The sequence below is a fragment of the Anas acuta genome, chromosome 3 (genome assembly GCF_963932015.1).
Source record: "Anas acuta chromosome 3, bAnaAcu1.1, whole genome shotgun sequence".
NCBI lineage: Eukaryota > Metazoa > Chordata > Aves > Anseriformes > Anatidae > Anas > Anas acuta.
In genome coordinates, this window is record NC_088981.1 from 20,274,086 (window position 1) to 20,282,145 (window position 8,060).

Here is an 8,060-nt window from a genome sequence, read left to right on the forward strand (position 1 = left end):
AGTGTTCCTGAGAATGCATGCTGCCATTACTAAATATTTTTATTACAACAGTGCTGGATGTTGTACAAATAAGATAAGGAGTCAGTTTCTGCTCTGTTGTTTGCAGTCTAGAATGGGATTATCTCTGGAGTAAGATGCATTTAACCTATAAAAATCAACACAGAAGGTGCAGAAACAGGTCCAACACCTCATTTCTGGCTTTACTGAAACTCACTTCCTAAGATAAAGGAAATAAATCTTAAAAAATATATTTATTTAAATTTAAATTTATTTATTTATGGAAATATTTAAAAGCCCACATATTTCGTTTGATAAATACAAATCATGTTATTGGTTATTTTTATGCTGTAACACAAAGACAGTATAGCTAAAAGATGCCTTTCTTCTCTTAATGGTCATTTTTTCATTCTTCTAACTCCTCAGTACATTATCATAAACCATAGGGCATCCATAAATATGAAGAGGCCACATGTTCTGTAGATTAAAGAATGACACAGACTTTGGCAAGATCCACATTCCTGCACCTGTTACGTCAAGTAATTTATTTATTTCAGAGGCTATAAAGCACTTCTACACTCGTTTTATATCTGCTACTGGTAGTTGCAAGTTCAAGACATCTAAAAACTGGTATGATTCCCTTTACATTTCTGTATTACGTACATTTAGGGGACACCTAGTGAGAGTTTGGACCTGGGGAATGGACAATGAGAACTCATGAACCTTCCCTCAAACACCTTGGGAAACTCCAAGTCATTTTTGTCCTAGTATGAATTTGACATATAAATGACGTTATAATGAAAGACTACTAGATACCTACTGCTGCATGGTTTTGGTGCTATTCATTCTTACTTTGGAGCTTGCTTGAAAAGGTATCCATGTGGACCCTTCTTTATCAAGGACCTGGAGATGATTTGAGACTGTAGAGATTTAAGGTCTGGAACCTTAAATTGTTTTACTGATTTTATTCTGTGTAGCTTCTATTTATTTATTTATTGTGTGTTATGTAGGAGTCATAGAAATCATGGAAACACAAGGTTGGAAAGGACCTACAAGGAATGCCAATATTTACAACTTACTGTCTATAAAGAGAGAAGAAACAGAGTAACGATCTTCAACACCCACCAAACCCACTGGTTAGAAAATGAAATCTCTTCAATGTATTTCTTCTGGGCTTGTTTCTTACTTAGAATGATATTTAATCCCTGAAAGGTTCCTCTCTTTAGAGTACAGCTTGGATTTGTAACTACTTTGGAAGGTTCTGAAGAGAGGAGTTACCTCGGCTCAGAAAGACTTAGTGATATGTGATTTGAGTGTATTGCAAGACTGACAGCAGAATGATATCACAATAGCACCAAGGACAATAGCTTAAGGTGAATTTCAGGGGACTGTGTCTTACAAATAATTTCATGTATTAATGGGTATTTTCCAGTTGATATGCTCTTTCTCAGGGGTCTGAACATACAACTCTTCTAGTGGTACAGCTTGCAGCTCAAGATAGTGCTGTCTTGGATACTTGGAGGAACAGATGTGCAACAGCATGAATAGACAAAGTGAACTCATGACTTTAGTAGCCCAGGTTCTGATATGCTGGGTAACATCTTATACAACAAGTATACAACAAGTAAGCCTACAGAATGAATAATGGTTTCAAAACATAGCTTTGGGTTAAAAAGGGTTATTCTAATCCATCCACAGGGTACATTTAGAAGTCTCTCGACACAATGCAACTCCAAAACTCAAATCACAAGAGCTTACTTGAGTCCGTGAACAAAACCAGCATTCACATGTGAAACAGATATGGTGGCTTGCCTGTAGCCTGTGGAATATGAGGTTGGATCCTGCAGCCCAATTGGGTGCTGCCCAGGACTTGAAAGTTGTTTTGGTCACGTAGGTCCTAGGGTCAAGATGATGCCAAACTGAGCACTAATATCAGAATGACCGCCCTTAAACAAATGCAAGCTGGTTAGGACTTTCACAGAAAAGTGATGGTGGTGGGGGCTAGTTGCTTTCTTTGCACAGAATTATGTAGATTCCTTGTAACTTTCACAGTAGTTTGTTAATTTGTGATGAACAATCGAGGCTTTATTTGACAGACAAACTTCATTAATTACTCATGAGAAAACCAAAACACATCATGGCATAATTTTGGTGCCTGTAGGCCATGCTTTTTTGCTACACTACATACTTTATTATATGCCATTCTCCTCACTGAGGCAAAACAGATTTGAACTGTGTCTTACAGAGGATGCAGTAGATGAACCTAGCTTTCAAAGACACATTTTACCTGGAGATATTTCCCATGTAGCACAATATTTTAACTCTTTATTAGGAACCAAACATTGCAAGACTGAAAATGCTTAATAATACATGTTAAGTTTTGCATTATTGACCTTAAAGCCAGTCAGTGAATGTAGGCCCAAGTATATTTCATATATAGGAAAAGAGAGAAACTAACACCATTTCATAGGCACAAAAGTGAATGACTACAAAGAAACTAAAAGCAGTATCTTCAGTGTTGCCATACAAAATCACAAGTATTAATGAGCTCACGGTATCTTTGTGTGGTAGAGATGAGCCAGTATCCCTGCTTGCAGAGAGCAGAACTGAGTGAGACTCAGGGAACAAGTGATACATTTCCATAGAGATGAATGGCACCTGAGGACTTCAAATCTACCTGTATTTTTGAGGTCTATTCCTGCCCCACAAAATATATAGTATGAGTTCAAACAGAGTTTCTAAGCAGAGGTTGCAGAAGTTCCAGCTCTAAACCTCCACCAAACCACCCTATAGAGTATTGGCAGCACAAAAGCACAAGTCTAACTAACTGAGGCTTTTCAAGAGGCTAGAACTTGCCTAAAGTTAGCAAAGTAAATCCTCTATGAGGTGTTAATATTCCCTCCCCTCACCACAAAGCCCACTGAGGAATTTCAACATTGTGACATTTTCAAATTACCAAACTGAAATACTTTACATGTTAGTAAAATGCATTGTACTGACCATGTTTTAACAAAGATCATTTATCACCTCTGGAAAGTTGCTGAGTAAATCCTTTTGACTTTGTGCTATCCCATTCATCCTTGTTTCAAATAATGTAATTCTAACATTGTATTGATATTCTTTTAGATTTTTTCCCCCTTCTTTTCCATTTAGAACTAGTTTCTACATACATTTGATGCAACTAAGTTTTATTATTTGTCTCCTTATGGAAGAATGCAGAAGACGTGCTCAGCTATATTGATCTCTGAGGAAATGTGGATGAGGTAGATAATGTGAAACCTTTTTGTCATTACTAACAGTTATATAGGTTGTGGAAACTTTCAGTGTTTGGCTGACTAGATAAGTTGATGCACTCACATTTATTTGATTGGAAAAGTATGGGGAGTAAACTGTGTCACCCCAGATTCTGTAATGGAATTGATCTTTTGCGTATTAACACTTTTCTATTACAGGGAAGGAATTATGAAAGTAGAAACACCCCTTTCTTTCTGCTAGAATATTTGGGAGACCAGTCTCAAAGAAAAGGGAAAAAACCTAAACAAGTTAAGAGGGACAACGATAGCACACAAGGCAAAGTGCTGAACTTTTCCACCTATAACCTTCAGAAACTGAAGGAGAAAGATATTACTGCTCTTGACTTTATTAGCTCCCTGCATCTCTTCCATCTGTGACAGACCTATCCCCTGCTTTCCATGGTCTGGGGGAGGTGCAAGTGGTAGGTACTTGTTAGGTTTTAGTTCAGTTGCAGAAGCAAAGACTGGTTCTTAGCTTGCCTCTGCTAGCTGGAATACCAGGTGGTAAGTTGGTTTATATACAACTTGTTTAGGAGTTTGCCTAAAAGGTGAATGAATAAAAACAGAATGAGGCCCCTTTCAGTGGAAAACAATCACTTAAGTGACATTTTTTTTTTTTCATTCTAGTTCCTCTGTATTTGCTCAGCATCTCAGCTCAGCCACTTTCTCTGAGTTTCCAGAATGCAATCTACATCTGCTTGACTGCAGACACTGAGACACATACATAAAAACCTCTGCAAGCAAGTCCAAACCATGAAGTCTTAATTCTGGATCCAGGCTATACTACCCACTGGTCATAAAGAGATCTTTCACTCCTCTCTCATCACTCTTTCCCTCCCCACGTATGTTACTGCTTTCTTGTCTGAACCCATTCAACCCTCTGCTTTGGGGAGACAGTGAATAATCAAATTAAGACATTTTTATTTTTCAAGATGTATGTTTTTGTTGATTTGATTTACAGTATGAGCACAAAAAGCAGATGGATTGGCTTCAGTGAGGCAGAAGTATCTTGGCAGCTGGGAAAAGGGATCATTTTAAATACCATTGCTGTGACAATGTGGTCAATTCATGCCATAGGATTACTGCTGTACCCAGTCCATGGAGGTAAAAAGCAGAAAGACAATACTGCTGCTGCCTTCACCTGCTGGCTTTGAGGACCGGCTCTAACTAGAATCCAGCTGTCAGAGACAGCCTTTCAGCAGAGAGCAAACAAAAGCAAAGTTGCATCCACAGTCCTACCTGGCATGCTTTACAGCTGAGACCCAGCAAACCATTGTTACTGGACAAAGCTGTCCTTCTTGTAAATATCTGGGTATGAGACTGATATGCAGGCTCTTCTGAAAATAGACTGCATAGTGCCTTTTCAACCATAATCTCCCTTCCTGCTCCCCTGCACCCCTAAATGCTAAATGCATTTACTTCACTGGTTTCTCTCATTTTTTCTTTCTCCGCAGTCCTCCAAGCTGGTGAGCTGGCACAAGAGATGTTGTCATGAGACCTATTCGCACTTTTTTATTAATATATATTATTATTTAACATCAGCTTTCCCTGTGTATTAAAATACAAATCCATTAGGTTCACATCCATACGGTCAATCTTCTTTCCAAGTTGGTTCCTGACTGACCCACAATACAATTCCTGATGATGATTGACATAAAGCTTATCTAATCACAGTAACTCCTGCACAAACTATAGGCTCTGTCCTGTCCTTCGTGACCCCTTATGCATTTCAGCTTTACATATAAGTTTAGACTAGCACTTTTTTTAATCCATTCTTACTTTAAACTAAACAAATCTCTGCCACGATTGTTAAAATTGGAAGATACAAGCACACAAGATGTCAGGTAAAATTTAAAATGAACAAGTTGTGCAAATAGGCAAAGTAATGCATGGTAGACAAGAGAGACAGCTCAGAAAACCTGGCATAGAGGCACTGGCTTTAATTAGCTGTACCAATTAATGTTGTCCAAGAATACAGCCTGATTCTTAAGAGAATGTTTTGGATGTGTTAGAAAAATTGGGTGTATAAATTATAGCTGCCCTTATGACACTTTAACTTGAACGACCAGTACTTTATTCAGTCAACTACAATAGGTCTCACTGTCCTTGGCAGAATTACAGAGGTAATATTTTTTAACATGGATGAGCAGCTCTTGAACAATTTCTCCAATGTATTAAGCATGAACAAGCTTTTCTTCAACATCAGGTGTGCATGTCTTCTTTTTGCATCTATTTTTTTTCAACACACATATTTATTGTGGCCATTACAGGGAGGGAAACTTCCCTTCCAATAAATGTTTGTCTTCTCCTCCATCCCTTTTATGGGAACACCCCAAACAGATGGAATGATCTTGTTTCATATACTTGCTTTATTTATTTATATAATCAAAGAAAATATTCACTATTGTTGAAGTATATTGCTATGAATTCTTTGTAGCTCACAAATGAAGTTGCAGGCAAAAATGAAGACAGGCTAAGATAGATACTTCACTAGACTCCATTTTGCAGATTCCTATTGACAAGAAACCTCACTAGTTTAAAGAGAGCTTGTATTACTCACAAAATTGCAAGCTGAGCTAAAACACAAAAGTAGAAAAAGTTTGGGGGCCTTGAAATATCCTCTACTGACAGCTGGACATAAAAGATTTGTAAACTGATGGATTAAGATATAAGTATCTTCCCCCTGCACTCAGCTCTGGCGAGGCTGCACATCGAGTGCTGTGTTCAGCTTTGGGCCCCTCACTACAAGAAGGACACTGAGGCCCTGGAGCATGTCCAGAGAAGGGCTACGAAGCTGGTGAAAGGCCTGGAGCACAAGTCCTGTGAGGAGCGGCTGAGGGAGCTGGGGTTGTTTAGTCTGGAGAAGAGGAGGCTCAGGGGAGACCTCATTGCTCTCTGCAACTGCCTGAAAGGAAGCTGTGGGGAGCTGGGGGTTGGCCTCTTCTCACAGTTAGCTAGGCCTAGAGGGAATGGCCTGAAGTTGCACCAGGGGAGGTTCAGGTTGGAAATGAGGAGACATTTCTTCTCAGAAAGAGCAGTCAGGCATTGAATGGGTTGCCCAGGGAGGTGGTGGAGTCACCATCCCTGGGGGTGTTGTTCAAGGAAAGGTTGGATGTGGTGCTTAGGGACATGCTTTATGGATGAATAGGGGGATGGTTGGACCAGATGATCTTGGAGGTCTTAATGATTCCAGCCTTAATGATTCTAAGATTCTAAAAGAAACATAGAACATATATAACAACATAACTAGTACAGATAGGTACACATTATTTCATCAAACTCTGTATCTTAGATTCTTTACTTTCACAAAGAAAATTGCCACCTGTTAGGGATTAAAAACAGAATATTCTTATTCTTTAATGCTAAGGATTTCATCTTTTCATTATCAATCTATTGCCAAAGCAGAGTTCCCCTCTGTGCCCCCCCCCCCATTTTACTAATTTTTTAGGATGTATTACCTTGTAGTCATATTTTTTCCTTAGGTGAAGTACTGGTTACTTTTACAGAAGAGCCTACCAAAGATTTACAAAAAAAAAACGAGACAAATGTGCATCCTTAAGTGGACATATGTGCATATATTTATACCACGCACATCCTGAAGAAAATTATATATTTAAAATTTTATTACTATTACCTCCTTCAAAGAAAAAGGTAGTCTGAACTTAATCCTGCTGTTTTTCTGAAGTTCAGAAATAAAGTCTAGCAATATAAGACATACAGAAAGACTTTTCTAGCCTACACAAAGTAGCATATTGAAAGAAAATGCCTTCATTTGCTTGGCTAAATTCTCATTTTAATTATTTGAGACTCCAAACTTCCTTTTCCTTTAAGTGGTATTCCTTAAAGTATGTCTTCTCAGCTCAAGTGTCAGATCAATTAATTTTTTCTCTCTTTGTTTGCTCTAGAGGAGACTTCTTTTATTACAAGAAAAGAAAAAAAAAGTACATATGTGATAGTAACTTTAATTATTGAAGGTTTTTGACACCACCGATGAAAACGCTCCCTACAAAGTCAGCTTTGAGCATAGCCAGTGACAATACTGTGAAGGTCAGTGTTCAGATTAACTTGCTCACTGTAAAAACATATGGCAGATTTTTGTACTAATAGAAACAGTAGCGTGTGAACTGATTAAAAAAGTGAAAAACATATCCAGAATAATTAGAAGCCTCTGACACTAAGCAACTAAACAAGCTTCCTTAGGAAACAGAAACTTAAAACTGATGTCCTTGTCTGTTTCATCTAATCTAAGGTGACTTTGATTCCAAGAAATATTTTTTTTAAATTAAGTTCCTTCTGAGACATTTGCCTGGCAGAATTCAGATCGATGGAAATAGAACCCTGATATCTTCCCTAATATTAAGCACATTACACACCAGCATCCTGATTTTTCTCCCCTTTCAGGATGTAAATCAAGGAACCTTCATGGAAATCAGCAAGAATTAGGCCCAAGAGTTTTCAGTGGATGACGGAATTAATTTTTGGCTGGCAGACTCTTATGAAAACTGATCAGTATTTTTCACAAATCAGCTTAATGACAAGTAAGCTCTCATACACCAGACATTGGATTGGATGGGGAACTGGGCAGTTCTTTGCACCAGAGAAAAAGAAAAAATATACTTTGATACTGTGACCATCATGTATGTAACTCAAGACTGATGAAGATGATGAGTAAAAATAAGCATGAGATTTTCCTAAGACAGCTGACAATATATTGAAAGGAACAGAAGTTTTGAAGAATAAATTAAATACTCTTGGTGAATAAAATAATCT

General features: G+C 38.0%; 1 long non-coding RNA gene across 3 annotated transcripts in view; it reads left to right on the plus strand.

The window, feature by feature from the left end:
- Nucleotides 1–7,685, plus strand: part of LOC137853540 (uncharacterized) — a 30,312-nt gene extending 22,627 nt beyond the window's left edge. For 2 of the 3 annotated variants that reach the window (XR_011094560.1, XR_011094556.1), the window contains 2 exons: nt 3,151–3,260; nt 3,918–7,685. This is a non-coding gene — a long non-coding RNA (uncharacterized lncRNA). The remainder of the gene's footprint in view (nt 1–3,150; nt 3,261–3,917) is intronic. The other variant, XR_011094557.1, reaches the window with a different exon arrangement.
- Nucleotides 7,686–8,060: the final 375 nt, after the last annotated feature.